Below are 24,719 nucleotides of genomic sequence, written 5' to 3'. Positions count from 1 at the left end.
TTTGAAATCACGTGGGGAACGTCAGAAAAAGAAATGGACAAGGACTCACGACAGTCAACTTTCTCAGCCTCCACAGAAAGCGGATTGTGTTGATGAACAAGAATTAGGACTGCGTTCCTGGCCTAGGCTGAAATGTTAATACGAATTTCCGTTCTTGCCAATAGATGAGGTACCTTGATCATATTCTTTACTCTTCATCCTTCAGACTTTCATTACACATCTGGAGAGCTTTGTTGAGTTTTTACACCACTATCAAGCAGTTAAGATCTTAAAATAGAAACACCTGTTTTAGAGTCACGAGGATTGTTAAAGAAAATGCCCAAACTCTTCATTTTTACAAGAAGAATCCGGAGCTCAGAAAGGTTAGGGGAAGGGACAGTGCCGGACCCGTATTGAGTCTCGCTCAACTCCAGCGTCTCCATCAGTAAAGTGGTGATTAATGGATGAACTAAATTTCCAATAGTTACTGTATGTCTACTAGGCTATGGACAATGTGGGGTGAATAAGATATGAAACCATCACAGAGATTATCATAGTTCAATATGCAAAGTGCAGGAGAAGGTGGCATGCCCTAGAGGGTGGACTGCAGTCTTGGAAGAAATCATACCTGACGCAGCCTGGTACCTGACCCAGCCCAGTACATACCTGGGAGGGGCTCCAGACCAGAACACTGAACCTGAACCTGAAAACAATAAAGCATTGTGCTCCCTCAAAGAAAGGGTGAAGAAGGCAAAGGGGCCCTGCCCTCCTTTTAGAATTATTGGGAATCTAGTGTCCAGCACGTGAAGGGGCTTGGTAATCAGCAAATCACTACACAGATGTGAGCTCTGAGGTTAAGGGATTTAATCAAAGCCATTCATAGCTGATGCTTTACAGAATCCAGTCTGACCGTCCTTGAGTTACTCCCCTCGTTTATTTCAATCACTTCCCTCTGTCTTTATATCTAGACATTTCTGTAAGCCTGAGTAAATTTTGATATGCTAAAAAGACATCCTGTAAACAGCAGACTTTTACAGCATTTACCTTCTGAACAGTTCTTTGCCTTGACTTCGCATTAGAATGACCCCAGGGGAACCTAAGTTGGGTGATCAGAATCTCCAGCATCAGTATATTTGATGCTCCTCAAGTGATTCTAGTTTGTAGCCAAGTTTCACGGTCTCATGCATTGCAAAACCAAGAATGGACTGTACCCTCCCTCCCACAGACAGTCCACAGTCACCTCTGGTTTATGCATCTTAACGAAGGTTATAGAGAACATGAAATCCATTTGAGTCTGGACTACAACGTGGTTCTTTAAGGAAAGCAGTTTACCCCCTGAAGGATGACTGGCTTAGATTAATACTAGTCTGTCTTTTCTGAAGATACACGGGTTGATAGGGGAGGAGGGGGGAATTGCCCAGAAGTATGACAAGTGGCAGAGAACAGACTGTCCAGGCTAAAAATGCTCTACAGAGCAGTCATAAAATAGATAATGGTCAGATTAGAGTGGAGAGTGGGGAAAAAATGCTCCTGGAGGAATGCAATCATGGAGAAAACAATATCAAAGTGAATTCCTATCTAACAGAATTACTACTGTATTTATTGGGGTCCTTTGAAAAGGATGACAGTCATAAAACAGGATGGATGCATCTGTCTCAAAACAATTTTATGTTTCCATTTCTTTTATTGTATAGGCAGGCCCATGTAAAATAAGAACTTTAAAAATATCAGATACACCTGGTAGATGCTGCTGAAAATGAATCTTAAAATACTTCTTGAGTATTTCACAATTCACAGGAAAGTCTAAAAGAAAATTAAGTATTGGAGAAAATACAAAAGTCATCTTTTCTACTGTTTATCAAAGGGCTCTGATGCCAGAGCGGTTGTTCTCTCATCAATATGTCTGGTCCTCCCCATCCTCACGATCAAGGGCTCATGAGAATTATGGAACTTTGCCACCAATCAAACCCAGAAGCCACTTATGAACAGGAACCCCCTGGAGATTCACATGCACATCTATGTTTGAGAAGCCATTGGTATACATTGTAGAAGCAGTCACTTTCTGGAAGGTCCTTCTCAGCCATGGGTGGGCGCAATCAGGCAGCAGATTGTCTTTAAAATGCATTTAATTCCCAGCATCACCCCCACCCCAATCAGAATTTCATTATTAATATTTCCCAAGTCATTCTTCTGAGGAACACCAATCATTCTTCAAGAGGCCCTCCAAAGTAACCTCTTCTTGGGAACCTTCCTGAACCCGTCTAAACTGAGTTACTGTTTGATAACTCCCTTCTCTGTGCCCCCACAGCCTTGAGTTTCAGTCCCCCTCCCCTCACCCCTGCAGACTGGTCTCCATTCATTCCCCACTCAGGCAACACCTGCTCCCACTAACCTTCCACCGAGAGTCATCAAACCACAAGCTTCAGCCATTCTGCCCGCCGCTGAGCTGTAGCGAGCAGGACAGAAGATTCCAGGCTCACAGGGCAGCACACCAATCACCGCACACGCAAACAAGGGGTCTCCCTCTCAAGAGAAAGAGCAGAGGGCATCCCTCAGGAGAGCCTATTTCCTTCAGGTGGTCAGAGGACACTCTGAAGAAACGACACTCAGCCAAAAAGCAAGAGATAAGTGAAACGGAGCAGGACCCCACGGCCGTTGCCCACCCCCCACATTTTCAGCTTGCCTTTTGTCTGTGGAAAAATGCTAGCCCAAGAACAAGCTTCATCAGAGACGTGAAAAAATGCATAAACAAAGGAAAACGGTCAAAGCAGGCCAAATAATGATAATGTACCCATTAAACACAGTCAGGGACCTTTAGTTCCTCCTCAAGGCCTACAGATAATATTCCGAGCCATATCCTGTGAGCTGTCTTGTAGATACTGAAATGCCAGGTGGAGAAGTTAACTATGATGACTAGACTGTAGCCATACATAAACTGCCATCATTCCGAGAATTGGCCTCAAAAAAATGGAAACAAACCGATGCTGGAACTTCAGGTTAACTGTACCTAGAGCAATCAAGATGATGCTGGTCAGACCATCGATGACCAATCTCAAGACGACGGTCAGAACTGACTGTGCTGTTTCTGCATGTAGACCCCTCTCTCTGTCTATACAAGCTCTTGCCCACCGATTTTCAGGCAGGGGGGAGATGGGGTAGAGTAGGCCTTTGGATGGACAACCACCCTCCCTTGCTGGCTGTGTGTGTGTTAATTGCTCAGTCATGTCCAACTCTTTGCGACCCCATGGACTGTAGCCCACCAGGCTCCTCTGTCCATGGAATTCTCCAGGCAAGAATACTAGAGTGGGTTGCCATTTCCCTCTCCAAGGGATCTTCCTGATCCAAGGATCGAATCTGGGTCTCCTGTACAGTAGGCAGATTCTTTACCCTCTGAGCCACCAGGGAAGATCCCCCACCACCCTAGTTGCCAGCATTCAAAATAAAGCAAACTTTCCTTTCCACCAACCTGGCCTCGTTAATGGCTCTGAGTGGCAGGCAGCCAGACCTTGCTTTCAGTAACATAAGGAGGAGTCATTCGCAGGGAGAGCTTTCCTGATGAGAAAGCAACAAATGCGCAGGTGTGGAGACAGGAAGGGCTTCGTCGTGCTCCACGAACTGAAAGAGGACAAGAACGGACCTGGTGGGGGGGCCGGGCCTGGTGAGCCCTTTAAGAAGGGAAATGTTCTTGAAACTGCAATGCTGAGCTGCAGACAGGTTTTGCAGCTGGGTGTGGACATGCTTCAGGATGAATGGCTGCTCTGGGTCGGAAGGGCCAGAGTGGAGACGAGACACCCGTCAGGAGACCCCTGAGGTGGTCCAGGAAAAGGAGGGTGGGGGCTGGAACTAAGGGGACGGCAATGGAGAGAAGCAGGCAGATTCAAGACCTTCTGGGAGTAGAAGCAGCAGATCTGGAGATGGACTGGAAGTGGAGGTCAAGATGGTGGAGTGTGGGAGAGAAAGCGTCACAGGTCAAGTCCAAGTCCAGGTAGAGAAGCGTCGTCTAAACTGATTGGGGTTCAGGGCTGGATGTGCTGGGGTTGGGGGCGGGGGAGGGGGCACTCTGAAGATGCTCAAGCGGAGAGAACAGGCTGGCAGAGAGAAAAAGGTGGCTGTAATGAAGGTCAGCAGAAATCGGCACATTTAACTAATAGTATTTAGTTAGTTATTGGAGAAGGGAACGGCAACCCATTCCAGTATTTTTGCCTGGTGAATTCCATGGACAGAGGAGCCTGGTGGGCTACACGGGGTCACAAAGATTCAGACACGACTGAGTGACTAACACTAACTAACAAAGCCACAGAAACAGAGGCGATTACCCCACGGAGGGGAAAACAAGGCTGGGACTGAGTCCAGAGGAACCCCGGGGTTTTATGCCATTCCTGTCCATCGTTCAGAGCAGGATTTCTCAGCCTTAGTATTACTGATGTTTTGGGTGGGAGAGATCTTCGTGGTGGGGGCTGTCAGAGGTTTAGCAACACTCCCAGCCTCAATTACTAAATGTCAGTGGCAACCCCGAAGTTGTGACAACCAAAAATGTCCCCCTGTGACCCAAATCACCTGTGGTTGATTAGGTTGGGGAAATTTCTGCAAAATGTTTTAAGAAACCTGGTGCTCATTTCTGTTTCAACAAGTTCACAGCCAACTCAGGATAAGGGCTCTACAAACAACATCAACTTTCTCAGGTTCTGACTTTGTGGACAAGCACATAAAATTGAATACAACTGGACCAAGTATTAAACTTGACTTTGCTCCACCTACTAGGAAACAAATGTAGTTACACTATACTAATTAAGTAAAGATACTTTCAAGATCCTGGAAACTCATTATCATCTTTTGACAATAACATAAACCCAAACCGGAATAGTGAGTGAATATAGGCATTAGTTGTCTTCCCTTGGATGCAAATATCTTCTAGCTCAGAGTTGCAGAAAGATCTAGACGTTTCCAAGTACCATTAGTAAAAAGATCTCTAACCCAAACCAAGATGTCACAAGAGTCCATTTTTCCCAAACAGGAGTTAACTAAAAATAATCCCTAGTATTATGTGGCATTTGCAAAGGATGGCAATGAGAAACAAAAGCTGGTACCAAAATCTTAAAATATCTATTTTTGTTTGTGACTGTTGTGCTAAGTAATAAGGCCTAAGAACTTGGATCGTCTCATCTGGCATCTTTCTAAAAGAATGAAAGCCGTACAGTTGGTTCGATCAGTCCACAGGGGGTCCTTTCCACCCCAGCTGTTGTTGTGGTTCAGTCCCTAAGTCATGTCAGACTCTTTGTGACCACACAGACTGCAGCACGCCAGGCTTCCCTGTCCTCCACTACCTCCTGGATCACTGCAAAAACAACCAACTTAATACACTGAAGAAGTAACTGTGGAAGGCATCAGAACCATCCGGAAGTTTTGTTCAGCCACAGAACGCTGGGTCCCAGTTTCTGAGTTTCTGACTCAGTAAATCTGGAGGGGGCTCTCACTTGTGCTGCTGCTGCTGCCTCCGGGACCATACTCTGAAAACCAGTATCCAGACAACTACTACACATCAAGACGCGTTGGTGTGTGAAATAAACAGCTGGCCTCTCTCTGAGATGGCGTGATCCAAGCTCGGACCGGAATAGACAGAGACGGACCTGAGCAAAGGAAAGGCCGCTCACTTTGACCGGGGAGCGTGAAGAAGCAGGAAGTCATCCAGGAGGAGGGGACACCTGGTCAGCAGGGGGAGGCGGGGTGGGAAAAAATGTCACAGGTGAAGGACACAGTATGGCAAAGACCCCGAGACACAGGAAGGGCGCTCCGTCCCTACAGAATTGTAGGTAAAAGGGGAGTGCCGTTTGTTATCAGGTGGTTAGGAGAAGCAACTACACAATTAACATCAGGAATGAAAACGTTCCCTTTCTATGGGAAGTGTTTTAATGATCAAATATTTCACTATCATCCTTTTTCCTTTTGCAACGAATGCTTTCCTCCTTAAATAACAGGCCATGCTTTTAAAAAGTGTATCACAACACCAGGATTATTAAATAGGAATAACCCTGCCATTTTAACATCACTAAAGACATGGGCAAATACAGCATGCCCCGAGTTAGTGTAAAGATGGCGCCTGCAACGGACCTGAAACAAAGACAGAAACATCTCAGGAACACCTTTTAAGCAGCGCTTGGGCAGAGGCAGAGGGAAGGATCTAGTAAATTTAATATAGGAATGTTAGAGCTGGGAATTCTGCGGGATACTTTTACTCATATTATTTATTTATTTACTTTTGGCTGTGCTGGGTCTCTGTTGCTGCACACGGGTTCTCTCTAGTTGCGGTGAGCAAGGGTTACTCTCTAGCTGCGGTGTGTGGGCTGATCATGGGAGGGGCTCCTCACGTGGCAGAGCAGGGCTCTAGGGCACAAGGGCTTCAGTAGCTGTGACGCATGTGCTTAGCTGCCCGGAGGCGTGTGGGATCTTCTGGGACCAGGGATCGAACCCATGACCCCTGCGTTGGCAGGCAGATTCTTAACCACTGGACCCCCAGTGAAGCCCCGGATATCTTCTAATCTAAGATCCTCATTTCAGAAATGTGTCTAAAGTTCAAGAAAACTAGGAACTCCCAAAAAATGTTAAACTTTTTTAAAAATCAAGATTTGCTTGAATGCAAAGGAAAGATACTATCAAGTGGGGTTAAAATAAAGCCAGATAGGGAACATTGACTTTGAAAATGCTCAGGCAGAAAAATGTTCTCCAACAACTCAGAGCTTGTCAGACAAATTCTAAAGTATACAAGGACTGCCCAACAGGATGTTAGAATATTTAAAAGATCTGAAGTATTCAAGGATACAAGTTTGAAGACAATAAATTAAGACATTAACATTAAATTCTAGGAGTGCTCTGGACTGGAAATCCTTGCACAACGCCTACGACAACGTGGCAAACTAAATTTTACTAGCAAATAAAATGTACTGTAGTTCTTGCAATGTCGCCAGCCTTTATATTCCCTGAGTTCTGTGCCAAGTGCAATAAAAGACACATTATGCTTACTTATTTCCTTATGACACACGCTAAGGAGCCCATATATAAGAAGATGTAACTTCACTTCATCAGATGAGAGGTGGGCATGAAGTCCCAGCTAGAATTGAGACTGGGCGGCATGTCATCTTCTTATTCCAGCTCAGTCTTTGCCCTGAGCTTCTTCTCCCAAACTGGTTTTTAGTGACTTGTTGATTTCACAACTTTACTGATTTTCAACTTTTAAAAAGGCGTCTCTTCATTTAAAAATGGTCTAGCCTCAGTGGTGAAGTATACAAATGTTGGTATTATTTAATTTTTCTGAAGATTTAAAATGTCTCAAAATAGAAGGAAAAAGCATTTAAGATAAAAAGACCTCATCTGGAATTTTATAAACTTTCTAAAGGAACATGTAGTATTCACTATGTAGACCAAAAAAAAAAAAAAAGCTGATAAAAGCGAATATGTAATGAACAAAACAGAACCCACCAGGCATCTCTGCCACCAGAAAAACATGTTTCTTAAAAAGAGATGAAAAGCATGTTTCTTTTCTTTGTGTGAAGACCATACTGCCTTGTACTTTAGTTAGATGTGGTTTTGTCTGATTCCCCTATTAAATATTAAATATCTGAAGGGCAAGGACTATTGCTAACACAGTCATGGCTCCCTAAAGTCAGTATGGAAAGTGAAATTAATGACCATCCAAGCTGGTCATCAAGGATAGGGTGTTCTATTCATCCAGTCACCACACATTTGTTGAGCTCCTTCCATGTAGAAGGAACTGTGGTTAGCACAGACTGCACACAGAAAATTCCAAGAAAAACAAAGGACAAACTCCCTTCAAAATAGAGTATGATCCATCCAGATCTCGGTATTAGCGGTATCCACTGGGACTGCTACACTTTAAGGACCAGGATTTCAAATATCTGAATGAGTATCGTTATTAAGACAATGCTTCATCCTGGAAGAAACTGAGCTTGCCCTTTCAGAATATTGGACCCTAATTCTTCCCCAATACTACCCACAATATCATAATTCCTGGAAATCTGGCTGCCAAATTCCATGGCTGCCAAGAAGCATATGTTTCATCGTGTTCTTAACCTACCATGCTTGACATTGTTTCTACCAAGTAAATTTTCAAAACTGGAATCTTATGACAGATGAGATCATGCAGAGTCATGGAATCACATCAAGAAGATATCCTTGTCCGACTCTTTGTGACCCTATGGACCACAGCCTGTCAGACTCCTCTGTCCTTGGGATTCTGAAGGCAAGAATAATGGCGTGGGTTGCCATGCCCTTCTCCAGGGGATCTTGCCAACCCAGGAATTGAACCCACATCTCTTAAGTCTCCTGCATTGGCAGGGGTTTCTTTACCACTGGTGCCACTGGGAAGCCCATAAAACATCAGAGCCATGATTTGAATCACAAAGAAATGGGATCTTAACAAAACAATGGGCTGATCACTGAACCAAAAGTTGAAAAGAGTGTCTTAGCCCAGTTTTGGCCACCCACCCAAACCTTACTTTCCCTTGAGTTTCTCGTCTGTGCTATGGAAGCAATACCTGTCCTAGTAACTCCCAACTGAGAAGGTTTTAAAACTATAAAGTGATCTAAAACTGCAAAACACTGTTATTTCCAGACAAGGTCAAAGAACTAACTGGTCAGGGACTCAGTCAGATCTGCCAGCTCCTGAACTCAGAGCTTGTCCCCAATACCAGGCTGCTGCTAATCACAAATAAGGAATATTCACTAAAATTCAGGAAAGTAGCACAACACAGACATTTCAAGAGACTAAGGGGAGAAAAATCAATTCTCTTCTCATGCCCAGCTCCAGATTTTTTAAAATGCATGGAAGATCCAGGAGTTGTCAAAGGGAGCTTGAATATATACATAGTCCTTAAATTCCAAACATCTTTCTGTTCCTAAATTTTTATTCTGAGTAGTGTTGCCAAATAAAACACACAGGATGCACAAATTTGAATTTTAGAGAAATCATTTTTTAGTCTCAATATGTCTCAAATATTGCATGGGAAGGACATACTTATGTTAAAAGTGTATTTGTTGTCTAGTTAAGATTCAAAGTTACTTGTGTGCCTTGTGTGTTTTTATTTGCTTCTGTGTTTCAAAATTGTTTGTACTGCTTTTCCAACCATTAACTGCAAGGTCCTGAAGGGAACCCTCACCTTGGGTGTCTTGAAATCCTCAATCAGCTCAATTTCTGCTTTTGTCAATTACTAGTTCTGAGACTTCAAGCCACCTACAATTCCTTCACTTGGAAAAAAAGAGGCCAGTAAATACAGTCAGGGCTTCCCAGGTGGCTCAGTGGTAGAAAATCTGTCTGCCAATGCAGGAGATGCAGGTTTGATCCTGGGTTGGGAACCTCCCCTGGAGAAGGAAATGGCAACCCACTTAAGTATTCTTGCACTGGGAAATCCCATGGACAGAGGAGCCTGGTGCGCTACAGTCCATGGGGTCACAAGAGTAGGACACGACTTAGCAAGTGAACAACAAGTAGAGACAGCACAGGACTGAGTGGGTAAATGCATAGAACTCTGTCAACAAAGGCAACACCACTTTGTCATACACCCTGTGTGCTGGGCTGTGCTTAGTCCCTCAGTTGTGTCCGACTTTTTGTGATCCCATGGACTGTAGCCCACCAGGCTCCTCTGTCCATAGGGATTCTCTAGGCAAGAATACTGGAGTGGGTTGCTGTTCCCTCCTGCAGGGGTTCTTCCCAACCTGGGGATTGAACCCAGGTCTCTGCACTACAAGCTGATTCTTTACTGTCTGAGCCACCAGGGAAGCCCAAGAATAGTGGAGTGGGTAGCCTATCCCTTCTCCAGGGGATCCTTCCTGACCCAGGAATCAAACCGGGGTCTCCTGCAGGTGGATTCTTTACCAGCTAAGCTACCAGGGAAGCCCCACACACCCCATACGCATATTTAAAAGCACAATTTGGTTTTTAGACAAGGCCACATAAGCCAATTTAAATACCCTACTGTTGAAATTAACACAATATTGTACATCAACTAAACTGCAATAAATATCTGTAATTAAAAAAATAAATACCCAACTGTCCATGGGAAATTCCCAAACTTTAGTGCTGCTACTGCTGCTAAGTCACTTCAGTCGTGTCCGACTCTGTGCGACCCCATAGACGGCAGCCCACCAGGCTCCCCCATCCCTGGGATTCTCCAGGCAAGAACACTGGAGTGGGTTGCCATTTCCTTCTCCAATGCAGGAAAGTGAAAAGTGAAAGTGAAGTCGCTCAGTCATGTCCGCCTCTTCGAGACCCCATGGACTGCAGCCTACCAGGCTCCTCCATCCATGGGATTTTCCAGGCAAGAGTACTGGAGTGGGGTGCCATTGCCTTCTCCGAAACTTTAGTGAGTTCCCATTAAATATACCAGCTGCCCCCTTCCCATGTCTAATACAAACATTTGACCTGTGTATGGTGGTCCTGCCAACTAGATAACACTGTACCAGCGTTCCTCTGTCATTCTCGTCCGTAAGGCAACACTAGAGCATTTCCACAAGTGCTTTCTTTGCTCAAATTTAAATGCTTTATTGCTTAAAAAAATAGTTGAATGTACTATTTCACAAAAAAACCATAAAAATTACAAGGATGGCGCTAAGGTTGGAAAGCATTGGTTTCCTAAGGTTTCCAGCACCCCTGCCCACCCGTGCTTGTGCTCGGCCATGGCTGACTCTTTGCCACCCTTGGGGCTGCAGCCCACCAGGCTCCCCTGTCCGTGGGATTTTTCCAGGCAAGAATATTGGAGTGGGTTGCCATTTCCTCCTCCAGGGGATCTTCCAGGAATCAACATCCCAGCCCAGGAATCAAACCCACATCTCCTATGTCTCCTGCACTGCAGGTGGATTCTTTACCACTGAACCATCATGGAAGTGCTCAGTTTCGTAAAGTTTCCAATGTCCCTATGGAATTCATTAAACCAATCTCCACGCTACCGGTTCCCATGGTTGCATGTCTCCAGGCAAAATTCCTGAATTTATTAGAGCTTGACCTCTGGCCACTCCTGGGTGGAAGTGAATACAACCAACGCTAAATTCGTAATCTTCCATCCTGCTCCTCTGTCTCTGACATCCTCGTCTCCCATCCCTTATGTCAGAAACCTAAGAATCAACTGCTCCTTCCCATTCACGAGATCCTGGAATCTGATCTGACGCCCAGGTGGAGACTCCACAACCAAACCGCAGCTTCCGCCCCCTGCTTCACATCTCCACCGTCATCCTGGCCCAAGCCCCACCTCTCATCTCTCTCTCTCAGACCCTGGCAGCAGCCTCCTCACTGGTCTCCTTGCTTCTGCTCTTGGCTCCCTACCCCGCCCATTCTCCACATCATAGTCTGAGTTTTCAACTGAAACTCAAAATCAAATCATGTCACTCCACAGCTTACAAATACATGGATGTCTTCCAACCAGCTTGGTCCCTGCCCACCTCACCCCATGCTTCTTGGTCCCAACCATCCCACCCCCCCAGCTATCCTGGCCTTCTCACAGGTCCCAGGACACAGCAGGAAGCTCTCACCACAGGGTCTCTGCATATGCTGTTGCCATGAGCTGGGCCAGGAAAAGCCTTACCTGATGCCTTCTCATCCTTCAGGTCTCAAGAATAATCTCCTTCAAGACATCTTCCTGGGCTAAATCTTTTGTTGTGGTAAAATATATACAACCTAAAATTGACCATTTTAGCCATTTCCAAGAGTATGCTTCAGGGGTGTGCAGTGCATTCACATTGTACAACCATCACGCCACCCACCTTGGGGACTTTCTCCTCCTCCCCAACCGAAACTCTGTCCTCCTAAACAGTGATTCCCATTCCCCCTCCCTCCACCTCTGGTAACCACTGTTCTCCTTTCTGCCTCTATGGATTTGACTATTCTGTGTACCTCACAGAAGTGGAATCATACAGTAGTTGTCCTTTTGTGTCTGACTTATTTCATTCAGCATAATTCTTCAAGGTTCATTCATGTTGTGGTGTGTGTCAGAATTTCCTTCTGTTTCAAGACTGAATAATATTCCATCATATGGATGATCACTGTGTATTTATCCATCCATCCTTCCATGACCATTTGGGTTCCTCTGGGGCCATTTTAAAGTCAGCCCTCATTATTCTTGCTGCTGCTGCTGCTGCTAAGTCACTTCAGTCGTGTCCGACCCTGTGAGACCCCATAGATGGCAGCCCACCGGGCTCCCCCGTCCCTGGGATTCTCCAGGCAAGAACACTGGAGTGGGTTGCCATTTCCTTCTCCAATGCAGGAAAGTGAAAAGTGAAAGTGAAGTCGCTTAGTCGTGTCCGACTCTTCGAGACCCCATGGACTGCAGCCCACCAGGCTCCCCCGTCCACGGGATCCTCCAGGCAAGAGTACTGGACTGGGATGCCATTGCCTTCTCCGTCATTATTCTTAGTCATGTCTTATTTTCCTGTAAGTGCTTATCACAGATCCTAATATCAGTGCATCTCATATCTCTTTGGTTCAATACTGACTCCTGCTAACCCTCCTCCAGCAACCCTGTGAGCACCGCAGGGGAAGGTCCCTGTTTTGTTCATCCTGGCATCAGCCACCAGCACCTGCCATGTGGTCTGGAATGTAGTCGGCATTTAATAAGTAAATGTTGACTTTTTAAAATGAAAGAAAATGATAAGGCCACTCAAAAGCCACCAGTTTGTAGAGTCAGCCACAAATTCCATGTACTTTGTAGTTAGCTATGAAAGAACAAGTTAATGCACACACACACATATACACACACATACACCTTCACAGAGAAATATTTAGGTCTCTGGGCACAAACAATTCCTTTTCGAACAATGTTAATCGATCTATTTGTGGCTAACACACATTTCCATTCCCTGTGACCCTTTCAAGAATGCGTCACATGCAAAAGTAACTTGTGTACTCAGCAATTAAGGACTTAAACTCGGCTAAATGCTACAATGTGGATGATTACGCTAAACAAAACACCACAGAAACATCATGCTAAGTGAAATAAGGCAGCTCACAAAAGAACATATGTTGTGTGCTGCCATTTAGAGAAAAGGTCCAGATTGCAAACACACAGATTCAGAAAGCAGAGGTTGCCAGGAGCTAAGGGGAGCAGGACTATGAGTGACAGCTAAAGCGGACCAGACTCCTTTTTTGAGGTTATAAAAAGCTTCCAGAATAGACTGTGATGGGACTTCCCTGGTGGTCTAGTGGCTAACATTCTGTGCTCCCAACGCAGGGGGCCCAGGTTTGATCTCTGGTCAAGGAACTAGAGCCCAACACCATGACTAAGAGTCTGCAAGCTGCGATGAAGTTCAAAGATCCTGAATGCCACACCTAAGACCAGTGGGGCCAAAAAAGTATTCAGATATTAAAAAAAAAAAAAAGACTGTAGTGTTGATGGTACAACTCTGTAAATAGACTAAAAACCATAGAATTGTACACGTAAAAGGGTGAATTGTACACTACAGGACTTATATCTCAATAAAACTGTTTGAAAAAAGATAACTCACGTGTGTGGAGATAGGGGTGGCCAGCCTGTGCGGGCGAGAAGAAGCTTACCCACTAGACAATGCGTGGTAAAGTTGGGAGCGGTGGGAGCAGGGATCAGGGCCTTACCAGCAATTTCACCTGTTTTCTCTTGCAGGAGAGGTCTCCATGCCCTGCCCCCCCCCATGGAATACAGACCATCTTCCTTCCCAGGTGGAGCTAGGGTAAAAACTCTGCTCAATCCCTGGATCAGGAAGATCCCCTGGAGGAGGGCATGGCAACCCACTCCAGTATTCTTGCCTGGAAAATCCCGTGGACAGAGGAGCCTGGTGGGCTACAGTCCACAGGGTCAGAGTCAGACATAACTGAGCACCTAACACAGTCACTTTCCTTCCAATACAAGCAAAGGCCTCTGCTTCATGGAAATCGTCTTTTCCAGCACCTCCCCTCTCCCCAGCAAAGAATGACATGCTCTGACGATAAAGTTCTCTGCTGAAGTTCTGTGAATGAAAATCTTATACAAATGTGTCTTCTGAAGAGCCTTTTTATAACCTATTACGAGTGATCCGAACACAGCCTGTTGAATTTACCACATTTTGAAAATTCAGATTTCCATCTGTGACCCAGACTCTGCCAAGAAAGTTATCTTTGGCTCCTCTTTCTCTTACATCCCAAGTTCAGTCCATTTGGAAATCCTGTTGGCTCTACCTTGAAAAAACATCCACAGCCTTCTCTCTCTCAGACGTCTCACCTTGGTCCCAGACGTCTCACCTTGGTCCCAGACTCCAATATAGTTCACCTGGTTCCGCTTCCTAACTACCTTCCCAGTCTATGAGCCTTCCCCTGGCGTGGCCTCCACACAGCAACTGGAGTGACTAAAACACAAGTCAGAGGCTAGATCACGACCCTCAGGGGGCAATGTCCTCCACCAACGCCCTCATCCAGCTTGCACAAAGTCAGAGCCAAAACCCTCACACTCACAGGGAGCCCTGCACCAGGGGCGCCATACCCCCTTGCTCTGTCTTCCTGGCGCTGCCCCTCCACACTCCAGATCTGAGGAACAGCCAATGACCTGTTTGCCTTCACCACACCAGCCAAGCACCAAGTCATCTGTGCCCGGGACACTCTCCCCACCCCTGCTCTGCCAAGATCTTCCTAATTCACTCTCTCCCTGCTGAGTCTTCACCCAGATGCCACCCTGTCCACTGTCCAACTGCATCCTGCTCCCTTGCCTTACCCCCCAGCCCCCGCCCAGATTCTTTTACCCTGCTCAGCTTCCTCTTTTTCCTCCCCTGTAGCACTGATCTTCACACACACCATGTAATTTACCTGTGCGCTGTGCTTAGTCGCTCAGTCATGTCTGACTCTTTGCAACCCCTTGGACTGTAGCCCGCCAGGCTCCTCTGTCCATGGGATTCTCCAGGCAAGAATATTGGAATGGGTTGCCATTTCCTTCTCCAGGGGATCTTCCCAACCCAGGGATTGAACCCAGGTCTCCTGCATTGCAGGCAGATTCTTTACCGTCTGAGCCACCAGGGAAGCCTGTAATTTACCTATTCACTATCTTTATTATCCACTGTCCTCATCTCGATAGAATGTAAGCTCCTTAAGGGCAGGCTCTTCACCTCCTTGATTAATTGACTGACGCTGGGTGCCTGGCATGAAGGATGTGGTTTGTAAGTAGCTGTTGGCCAGCTGTTGTAGACTTTGTAAGGCTAAGGAGGAGTTCCATGCTGTGGAATGACTGAGGAGACAGGAAATTCCCTAAGAGAAGCCATTCAAGAAGCTTGCTCAGTCCTGTCTGCCTCTGGCAAGCCCATGGACTGTGTAGCCCGCCAGGCTCCTCTGTCCATGGGATTTCTCAGGCAAGAATACTGGAGTGGGTTGTCATTTCCTTTCCCAAGGGATCTTTCCAACCCAGGGATCCAAACCCTTGTCTCCTGCATTGGCAGGCGGATTCTTTACCACTGAGCCACCTGCTAGAACTCAAGAAATGAGACCAGTAGTGACTAAGAGCACAGGGCCTGAGCAAACTTTCTTCAGCTTTTTTTTTTTTTCCAAGTATTGCTCTGAATGATCTCAAGGATCCAGGTCACACTGGATGCTACTTATGTGACCTTTGAGAAATTTCACCATATTTCTCTATGCAAGAGGGGAAGGCTAAGACTGATTTTAAAAAAATATTCTAAATCTCAACCGAGTTGAACTAGATAAAGTAGCAAAGCTCCGATAGATTAATATCCTTTCTGTGGTTGGGACTGGCACAGGATAGGAAGATGGAATGATATCCAGGGATAGTGACATTGGAGTCAGTGGGAAATGTGTGTATGTTTTACTTAAAAAAAAAAAAAAAAGTCTTGCTTTTAAAATATGCAAATCCTTACCTAGGCTAATTTTCAAGACACCCTATGAGCAAAAGGTCACGTAAGAGTCTATTGTTCCCAGTAAGATGTTTTTAGCCTAATAGACATCTAATCATGATCGAAAGGGTTCTGGTTTTGATCCTGCTCCATGAATAAGCACATTAGTACACAGACGCAGCATCTGACAACTCTGCCACCCTGTGAGTGATCTCTTGCCTTGAAACCTATTTTGAAAACCATGGGTTCTACCCTAAGGTAGAAAACAATCTGATTTTTAAGCATCCCATTTTCAAACATTACATATAAGTTTTTCTCTCATTCTAACCCTCCCTCCATCCACCAAAAAAAAAGAAAAAATTTTTTTTTCTTTAATTCAAGTCAATTCTGGAGGAAAGTTATGGATTTTTACCTTTACTAGGAAATAGCCTCCCTGGAGGGCAGCTGTGGCCTGCAGAAACCTTCAGATGGTGGAGCCAGGCCTTCTGAGCTTTGAAGCCCACCCTGGTATAGAGCACGGTGTCATCCACACCGCAGGTCAGCGGGTGATGAAATTCTAAAGGACCGCCAGCTGTGTGAGAGCAGCCTCAGGTGCAAAAGAGAAACGTGGCTGCTGCCACGTGTCTTCCATGCCACCAGCCTCCACGCAGTGTCCCACATCCTCATCTCCAAGATGCTTTGGAGGAAAATATGATTCTAAATTCTCCATGTCCCTGGTCATCTTAGCCAGGTTCTATGTTCTACGAATGACAAATCTCACAAAACTGAATCACATCTCAACAGCTCCCAGGAAGAAACAGATGTTCACAACAGCCAAAGGTGGACACAACTCAAATGCCCTTCATCAGACAACTGGATAAACCAAATGTGGTATACACACACCGGGGAGTATCATTCAGCCTTGAAAAGGAAGTGAAAGGCAATTCTGACTCATGCCGCAACGTGGATGAACCTTGAGGACATTGTGCTGAGCGCAATCAGCATCATAAAAGGACTCGTGCTGTGTGACGTAGCTGAGGGACCTCAGAACAGCCAACTTCATGGAGACCATGCAGGACAGAGGTTATTAGGGGATACAGTGAGGGCGAAACGGAGAGTGACTGTTTAATAGGTACAGAGTTTCCAAATGGGATGGTAAAAAACTTCTGGATATGGACAGTGGTGAGAGCCGCAAGATATTTTGAATATGCTTAATGCCACTGAATTCACACTTTAAAATGACTGAAATGACAAATTTTATAAATATTTTACAGTGATTAAAACAAAACTCCCATGAAATAAACTACTGCTCTAGGATGACATCATGAGGAACCTCCTCTCCTCCCAGTGTTGTTCTGGTACCAAAAACAGAGGGTAGATTTTCACTTCATTCTCACCGTCTCAGCAGCTGATGACCCCACACACTTAATTTCACTGTTTTATCAAGAGTTCTGAAGGCTTATACAGCATCTGCTAGTGCCTGGCTTAGGGACCCACACGTATGATTTCCACCATGGTGGCTGGGCTGATCTGTTCCAGGGTGAAATACACACACCCCGACCCACCTCCCCACATGAGTGCGTGTTTCAACCACCCACGTTCAACGGTTATATGTTTTCTTAGAATATTAAATGTTTCTTCTGGATCCACAGATCATATACCAGTCTCAGAGAGTGGTTTCAGTAGTTCACTGCATCACAAGAAGATAGGGTAAAGGTTTGTACATGAATCACAGCACACCATGGGCTTCCCTGGTGGCTCAGATCGGACCGGGGTCCGATCCCTGAGTCAGGAAGATCCCCTGGGGGAGGGCATAGCAACCCACTCCAGTATTCTGGCCTGGAGAATTCCACGGACAGAGGAGCCTGGTAGGCTACAGTCCATGGGGTCGCAAAGAGTTGGACACAACTGAGTGACTAACAGTTTCATATCACACCATAAAATAAGTAATGCACCCACCACAGGAGCCTCCCCAAACGGCAGGAACGGGCGGTCAGGGGCTGTGAGCCAATCATGCTCAGCGCCCGAGTCGTTCCGATGAGGATATTCCAACTGGGCCCCATCTGAGTAAAGGTTAGAAAACTGGTTTCCAATGCTTCCTTGCTCTAAATCAAACAAACTTCAACTCTGGTGAACAAAAGCCACTCAGCAGAGAGACAAAGCCATAAATGACAGCCCTGTAAATAAGGACCATAGCTGCTAGCCAAAGGTCAGGCTACACATGTACTCGATGAGAAGCACCAGGTTTCTCAGCCACACGAGGGAAGGTGGCCATCACTACCGAAGGGTGGCCCTGGAGCAAGGGTGACCTCTGACACCGGGGCCCCCAAACCCAGGAGTCCTCTCCCCAGACGGACAGCCAGCTTCCTACTGCTGATCCGCCAGAGCCTCGAGGCCCAGCTCTCCTTTATAAAGTGTAAATTCACTGGACTTGAAGACTGATAATGAACACAGAGCTTCAGAGCTGGGAGAGGCCCAGGCCACCCTCCATGGTTTAAGGCAACCACCTCCCCATGTACAGAGGGGCAAAGTCCAGAGCAGAAAGAGAGAAAACATGCACTCTACTGTCTTACTGCTGCTACTGCTGCTGTTAAGTCACTTCAGTCGTGTACCACTCTGTGCGACCCTAGAGACGGCAGCCCACCAGGCTCCGCCGCCCCTGGGATTCTCCAGGCAAGAACACTGGAGTGGGTTGCCATTTCCTTCTCCAATGCATGAAAGTGAAAAGTGAAAGTGAAGTCACTCAGTAGTGTCTGACTCTTAGCGACCCCATGGACTGCAGCCTACCAGGCTCCTCCATCCATGGGGTTTTCCAGGCAAGAGTACTGGAGTGGGTTGCTATTGCCTTACCAAAGAGGAAAAGACAAAAACACAAGTCAGGCCCTCCAGGAACCTCGCAGGCTTCCACATAGCCAGTCCAGCGCTGGGAGAGTATGCTCGAGCCATGTTTTAGATGAATGTATGGGATGGACGGGTGGGTGGTGGACAGATAGGTAAATGGGATTGTACCAGTGGTCTCTGTCACTAGTGATGCTCACCAGGGGCCACAACTCAGAAACCAACAGAAAGCACTGATCCTTTAAAAAGAACCCAAGTTTGGAACAGAGAAGAGTTTTCATTTTTTGTTTAAGCAAGAATACAGGGCTTTCTCCATAATACAGCACTTAGGACTCGACCTTCCAATGCAGGGGGTGCAGGTTCGATCCCCAGATAGGGAACTAAAGTCCCACATGTCATGGGGTATGATCAAAAAATTTAAATAAAGAATAAGAGTACAGAGGTGAGGGAGATGAAAGCAGTCAGGAAGTGGGGTGAAGAAGATGAGCTGTGTCCCAAGGGCCACCCGCCAACTCTGCAGGAGGAGGGCGCACCCAGGTGGGGGCGGCCATCCCTCGCGGCTGTGACTGGGAACGCATACCCCTAGGTCACCATGCCCCCTGGTCCTTAGACACCTGGACTCGGAACCCAAGCCCTGGGTCTAGAAGTTCAGAACCGCACCCCAGCTCTAGAGGACTTTTTCTTGCCACTGCCTGGTGCAAATACACACCTATGTTTGCCAAGTGAATACTAACATACAGAGTGATGCCCATTTCCTGACCTGTCTAGGAGAAAGGCAAAGGTGGCCTGAGCCATGAGTATTTACTGATCTGACCAGTATCAACAGCACACCAGGCTTCCCTGGTGGCTCAGACAGTAAAGAATTCACCTGCAATGCGGGAGACCTGGGGTTGGTCCCTGGGTTGGGAAGATCCCCTGCAAGAGGGCATGGCAAACCACTCCAGTATTCTTGGCTGGAGAATCCCATGGATAGAGGAGCCTGGTGGGGCTACAGACAATGGGGTCGCAAAGAGTCGGACATGACTGAGTGACTAAGCAGCCATCAACAGCACAACGGTAGTAACACTGACTACCCTTGACTGAGGTCTGTGCTAAGCCCTTTTAAATTCTCTCAGTTGGAACTCATCACGTGACACTCTGAGGTAGTACTATTCCCCTTCCAGCTTACAGATGAGTACACTGAACCTAGAGCAATCAAGGTAACAACTGGCCATGGGTTATACACCTAAGGAGCTATGAGGCCAGGATCCCAAGCCAGATCACAGTATCCCAGCACACTTGCACCAGTCCCTAACTGCTGCCTCTGGGCTCAATGTCCATGGGACCATTTAACAAACATAGTTCCCACTGTGCATGGTTTTGGTGACAATTTAAAGTGCAATTATCCATGGGGTTGCAAAAGAGTCAGATACGACTAAACAAATTTTTAACAATTAGGAAAAGTATTAATGTGTTCCTTAACGATCAGATGAGAAAAAAAAATCCTTCGTTTTCTAATAAAGATGAGATACAAGACTGTTTTATATATATACTATTAATTGTGTGTGTGTGTGTGTGTGTGCTTTCTAGACTCTTCTTCCATAATGCCAGCTCTTCAGCAATATGGGACCTCTGAAGATCTCATACTGGATATGATTTTTAGCTGGGCACAAGGATGGGGATTTGGGAGGACCTATCTTCTTTTCATGTTATAAAAACTCTTCTGGTAGCAAATTAATTTTCACTGTTGCTGTTCAGTCACTAAGTGGCGTCCGACTCTTTTGTGACCCCATGGACTGTAGCCCACCAGGCTCCTCTATCCATGGGATTTCTCGGGCAATAACTGTTGTTCAGTCGCTCAGTTGTGTGCGATTCTTTGTGACCCCATGGGCTGCAGCATGCCAGGCTGGAGTGGGAAATCTTCTCCAGGGGATCTTCCTGACCCAGGGATCGAACCTTGGCAGGTAGATTCTTTACTGCTGAGCCACCAGGGGCTTAAAACTCCTCTGGTAGCAAATTAATTTTTACTTATCTTAGTAGGTAACAAAACAACACCTACAGGCATGAATACAATTAATCTAATTGAACAATGCCAACAAACAGGCCTGAAAACTCACAAGACACCTAAAGATACCACCTATACACACAAAAAAACTTCCCAGGAGACTAACCTAGAGGGAGGTATAGAAGTAAACTCAAATTAACTGCCTGAGAAACTTTAAAGGCACCTCTTTAGAGACACAAAACATGAACAGACCCCATAAAACTTGTTCTGGTATCTAAAAAGCAAGTTCCTCTGCATTCATAAGCGAACAGGCTTTTTTTTTTTTTTTTAACACAATGATTGAAACTAAAGAGCAAAGGTAACTAGGAGATTACAATCTCAGGTGAGCTGTAAGAATCACCTGGAGTCCATGAGTCTACTGAACACCAACACTGGATTCAAGCTTCAGTAAGGCAATAAAATACAAAAAACACACTAAATACCTGGGCATCATACTATTTTTTTTTAATCCATTTAATAAAGAAAACTAAGAAAAGAATAAACACCTACTATGTATAAGCAAGGTTTACTTGTTTTCTTATTTAATCTTTCGCAACCCAAGGAGGTTGAAAAACATTTTTTTCAGAAAATTCAGGAATTCATCTAAAGTGACACAATTTCAAAAATAAAGATAAGAATAAACTGTAAAGATGAAATACAATTTAAAGTAAAAGAATTGAAATCTGTGGGAATCTAAATCCATATGTTTTCCACAACTCCTTGCTCCAGGAAAAAGGGGAAGAGGAGGGAGGTAAGAAGGGGAAAAAGGAAGGAAGCAATGAGGGACAAGCCAGGGATGGGGAAAGAAACATTCCACAGCTGGCTGTGGTCGGAGCTGTTAGTGCCAAGACCGGAGAGACACCCAGGCAAAACAGAACCAGTCTTGAACTTGCTTTATGCCTGTAGACTACTTACACCTGCAACTTTTTACCAAACTGTCTTAAAGCCTCAATTATTACAAAAATAAAAAGAACCCCTCCAAGCTCTATCACTAACGACTATCACTAACAAGAGCATTGTTGTTTAGTGGCTCATGTCCGGTCTGACTCTTTTGTGACCCCATGGACTGCAGCCCACCAGGCTCCTCTATCCGTGGGATTTCCCAGGCAAGAATACTGGAATGGGTTGCCATTTCCTTTTCCAGGGGATCTTCCCACCCACCAGGAATCAAATCTCCCTCATTGTAGGGGGATTCTTCACCACTGAACCACAGTAAGTGCACACCGATATGCATTTTCCTTAAAAAAAACACAGAAGGAAAACTCGAAAGTGGCCAAGGCTGCTTTCACACATGGTGTTCCTGTTCACTAGTATTAAGCTGTCTGAGTCTTGTTTGGCGCCCTATACCAGACCAAAGAATCCCTAAAAATTATCCAAGCGATCACTAGAAAATGGCAAGTGAACAAAGGTTAAGATTTCTTTCCTAAAATTAGAACAAGGAAGCCTCCACTAACTAATGAATATTATCAAGAGGATTTAGAGGAGTAATTGCAGGCAGGCAGACGTCTCCCCCAGAAGTAATCAGCGTCAGCTAATAACCATTCATCAACTTTTGCACAGTACATGCATTTATAACAGGTTTTAATAAAGCCTTCAACAATAGGCCCGGAATTAATGAATGGCATTTTAAGGTCTAACATAAAAGTACTCCCCAGACATGAATATTAGAACTTCTACTTCCTACTTTGCGCTGTTTTCTCTCTTTATCTGCCTTGTGTTTACCATCACTGGAGACTGATCACACACCCTTTTAAGCTCGTTTCTAAACGCGGTTAACCCTCCTCTAACCTGCGGCGCGCCGGGTGGTCTTTCAGTGCGTCGCCTGCGTTGTCTCATTTCATTCTCGAGGAATGGAATCAAGAGACTTGCAGGCAATGCGACCAGGAAGATGGGGGAAATCTTTTATTAGGCCCACAGGGCGGGCAGTTTCCGGGAGGGGAAACTGGCGGCGTCCGGAGCTACCCAAGAAGGACTTGGAGAGCGACGGGCCGAGGGAGCCGGGTGGGGTTGAGCCGGGCTCGCTCAGCGGAAATGGAACTCTGGTTCCCCTTCTCCGAACCTGTCAACCCGCCTCCTGCGTTCGGCATCCCCCGGGCACCTCGTGCTCCCCCACAGCTGTCACCGATCAGCGTCCCAAGCCTCCTCACCCCATTCCAGCGGGGCCCAGGCGCGCACACTCCCTCGGAGAAGCTGAGGGGACAATGACAACTCTTCCCCAACGTGGGGAGGGGTGGGCAAGAGGGGCGGGTAAAACTCTCGCCCTTCTCTGCAACAGCCCTTCCCCGCAAGTGGCACTCCGCACTCAATCAGAGAGGTGACAGCGCCGGGCACCAAGCTGGAGAGGGAAGGAGCTGGGCTGTTGGAGGTGCCATGGGAGCTGGTGGATAAGCCCCTACAGTCCCCGGCAGAAAACAGGATCCCTCCTCCCCATCACTTCCCAAACAGCATTAAGGTTCTCGGAAGCCGTCTGGAGGGCGCCGGTCCCGCAGTAGGCGCGGTGGCGACGAGCTCACTCCCCATCCGTCCTCGAAGGCGCGGCCGGTATGTTCAGCCCTGGAGGTCTTTGCCGGATGCGTGGGCATCGGCTCCCAACGGGGCCCCCAGCAGAACCCTGTCAACGGGGGCTACCCGAGGGGCGACAGACGTCGCAGGGAAGCCAGCGGCGCCCCTCAAGGAGCCACAAGCCGGGCCAGGTTGGATCTTTGGCGCTTAAGCCGGGACCTGAGCGCAGCAAACGAGCGCAGAACCCGAACGCCTGGCGCACGGGTGAAGAGCCCAGGGCCGCCCCCGCGGTGCCGCCTGCCCCGCCAGCTGTGTCTTCCCATCCCCGAGGCCGCGAAGGCTCCCGGCACCTCCACCCTGATTCCACCCGTGTGGGCTCCGGAGCCCGCGGGCGTCGAAAGCTGCTGCCCCCGCCACCGGGTTCCCCGGGGCTCGTCGCCCCGGGGGATGGCAGGGGACCTGCGGGGCACATCGAGGGTCCGGCCGCCGCGCCCCTCCTCACCTGGCGCTCGCTGGGCCCCAGCTGGGGCATCCGCCGGGTGCGCGCCTCCCCGCGCGCTCGGTGCGCACCTGCCCGCCGCCGCCCGCCGGCCCCAGTGCTGGCCGCCGCGCTAGCGCTTCATGGCGCACGGGGCTGGCCGGGGCCCCGGGAAGCGTGTCCAGTTGGCGGCGGCTCCTAGGGCTCTCGCAGCTCTCCAATGGCTCCCCGCCTTCCCCCGCCCCGCGTCCGCGCCCCCTTCCTCTGCGGCCGCCCTTTTCCCTCCGCTCGGCTGGACCGGACAAACTGGTTTCTCCGCTCCGGGGTGGTGCCTCTGGTCTCCTTTTAGCAGCCTCAGCTGCTTCGGGGGCGGGCCCGGCCGTCGGCCCTCCCTCGGTCCCTCCCGGGGGCGGAGAGGAGCCGGACGCCGAGCCCCGAGACCGGCCGACGCGGCCCGGGTTCAGTCCCCCGCCCTGCGCGCTCCGGCGGCAGGTGGGCACCCTGGCCGCGGTCGGAGCGCATACCCCGCCTCGTCCGGGCCACTCTCGCCTCCCTGGGGACGCGCTTGCCACCCCGCCCCGTCCGCCCCGCGTCACTTTCCCGCTGCCCTCGGCTAGCCCGGCCGCCGCCTGGGGTCGGTGACCGCGCCAGCCTGGAAAGCTGGCGAGGCCGCAGCTCGACCCGGACCTGAGCTCCCTCGGTAAGGGGAGCTGTACCCTCTCGATGCCAAGTCACGTTCCAGGACCGGTGACCGAATGCGCGTCGCGGCTCGCCGCGCGGAGGGTGGGGGAAGAGACGGCGCCAAAAGACTTGACTGGTTTGGAGTCAAAACGAGCCGGAGTGCAGCGTGCAAATGGTTTGGTGTCAACTGGAACTTTTGGACTCACGTGCATGATTTCTGGCTGGTGTCTGGGCGCTTGAATCACCCCTCTCTTACATCAGAAACTCGGTTCCGCAGGATGTTACTGCTCACCTGCTATGGCAAGTCTCTGGGATAAGCAGGGAGGAAATCCAAAGCTGAATCAAAGAGTCTGCTGTAAGTATAGTAGAGGAGATAGGACTCAGACACCAGTAACTAGT

At 47.6% G+C, this 24,719-nt stretch overlaps 1 protein-coding gene across 1 annotated transcript in view; it reads right to left on the bottom strand.

Annotated features, from left to right (window-relative positions):
* ATP8B1 (ATPase phospholipid transporting 8B1) overlaps positions 1–23,797 on the bottom strand; it is a 109,619-nt gene extending 85,822 nt beyond the window's left edge. The window contains exon 1 of the mRNA XM_025273620.3: positions 23,664–23,797. The gene's annotated coding sequence lies outside the window, so the exon portion shown is untranslated. The remainder of the gene's footprint in view (positions 1–23,663) is intronic.
* Between the last annotated feature and the right edge of the window lie 922 nt (positions 23,798–24,719).

The sequence above is a fragment of the Bubalus bubalis genome, chromosome 22, assembly GCF_019923935.1.
Source record: "Bubalus bubalis isolate 160015118507 breed Murrah chromosome 22, NDDB_SH_1, whole genome shotgun sequence".
NCBI lineage: Eukaryota > Metazoa > Chordata > Mammalia > Artiodactyla > Bovidae > Bubalus > Bubalus bubalis.
The sequence above is the reverse complement of the archived record's forward strand: the minus strand, read 5'-3'. Positions and strand labels throughout refer to the sequence as shown.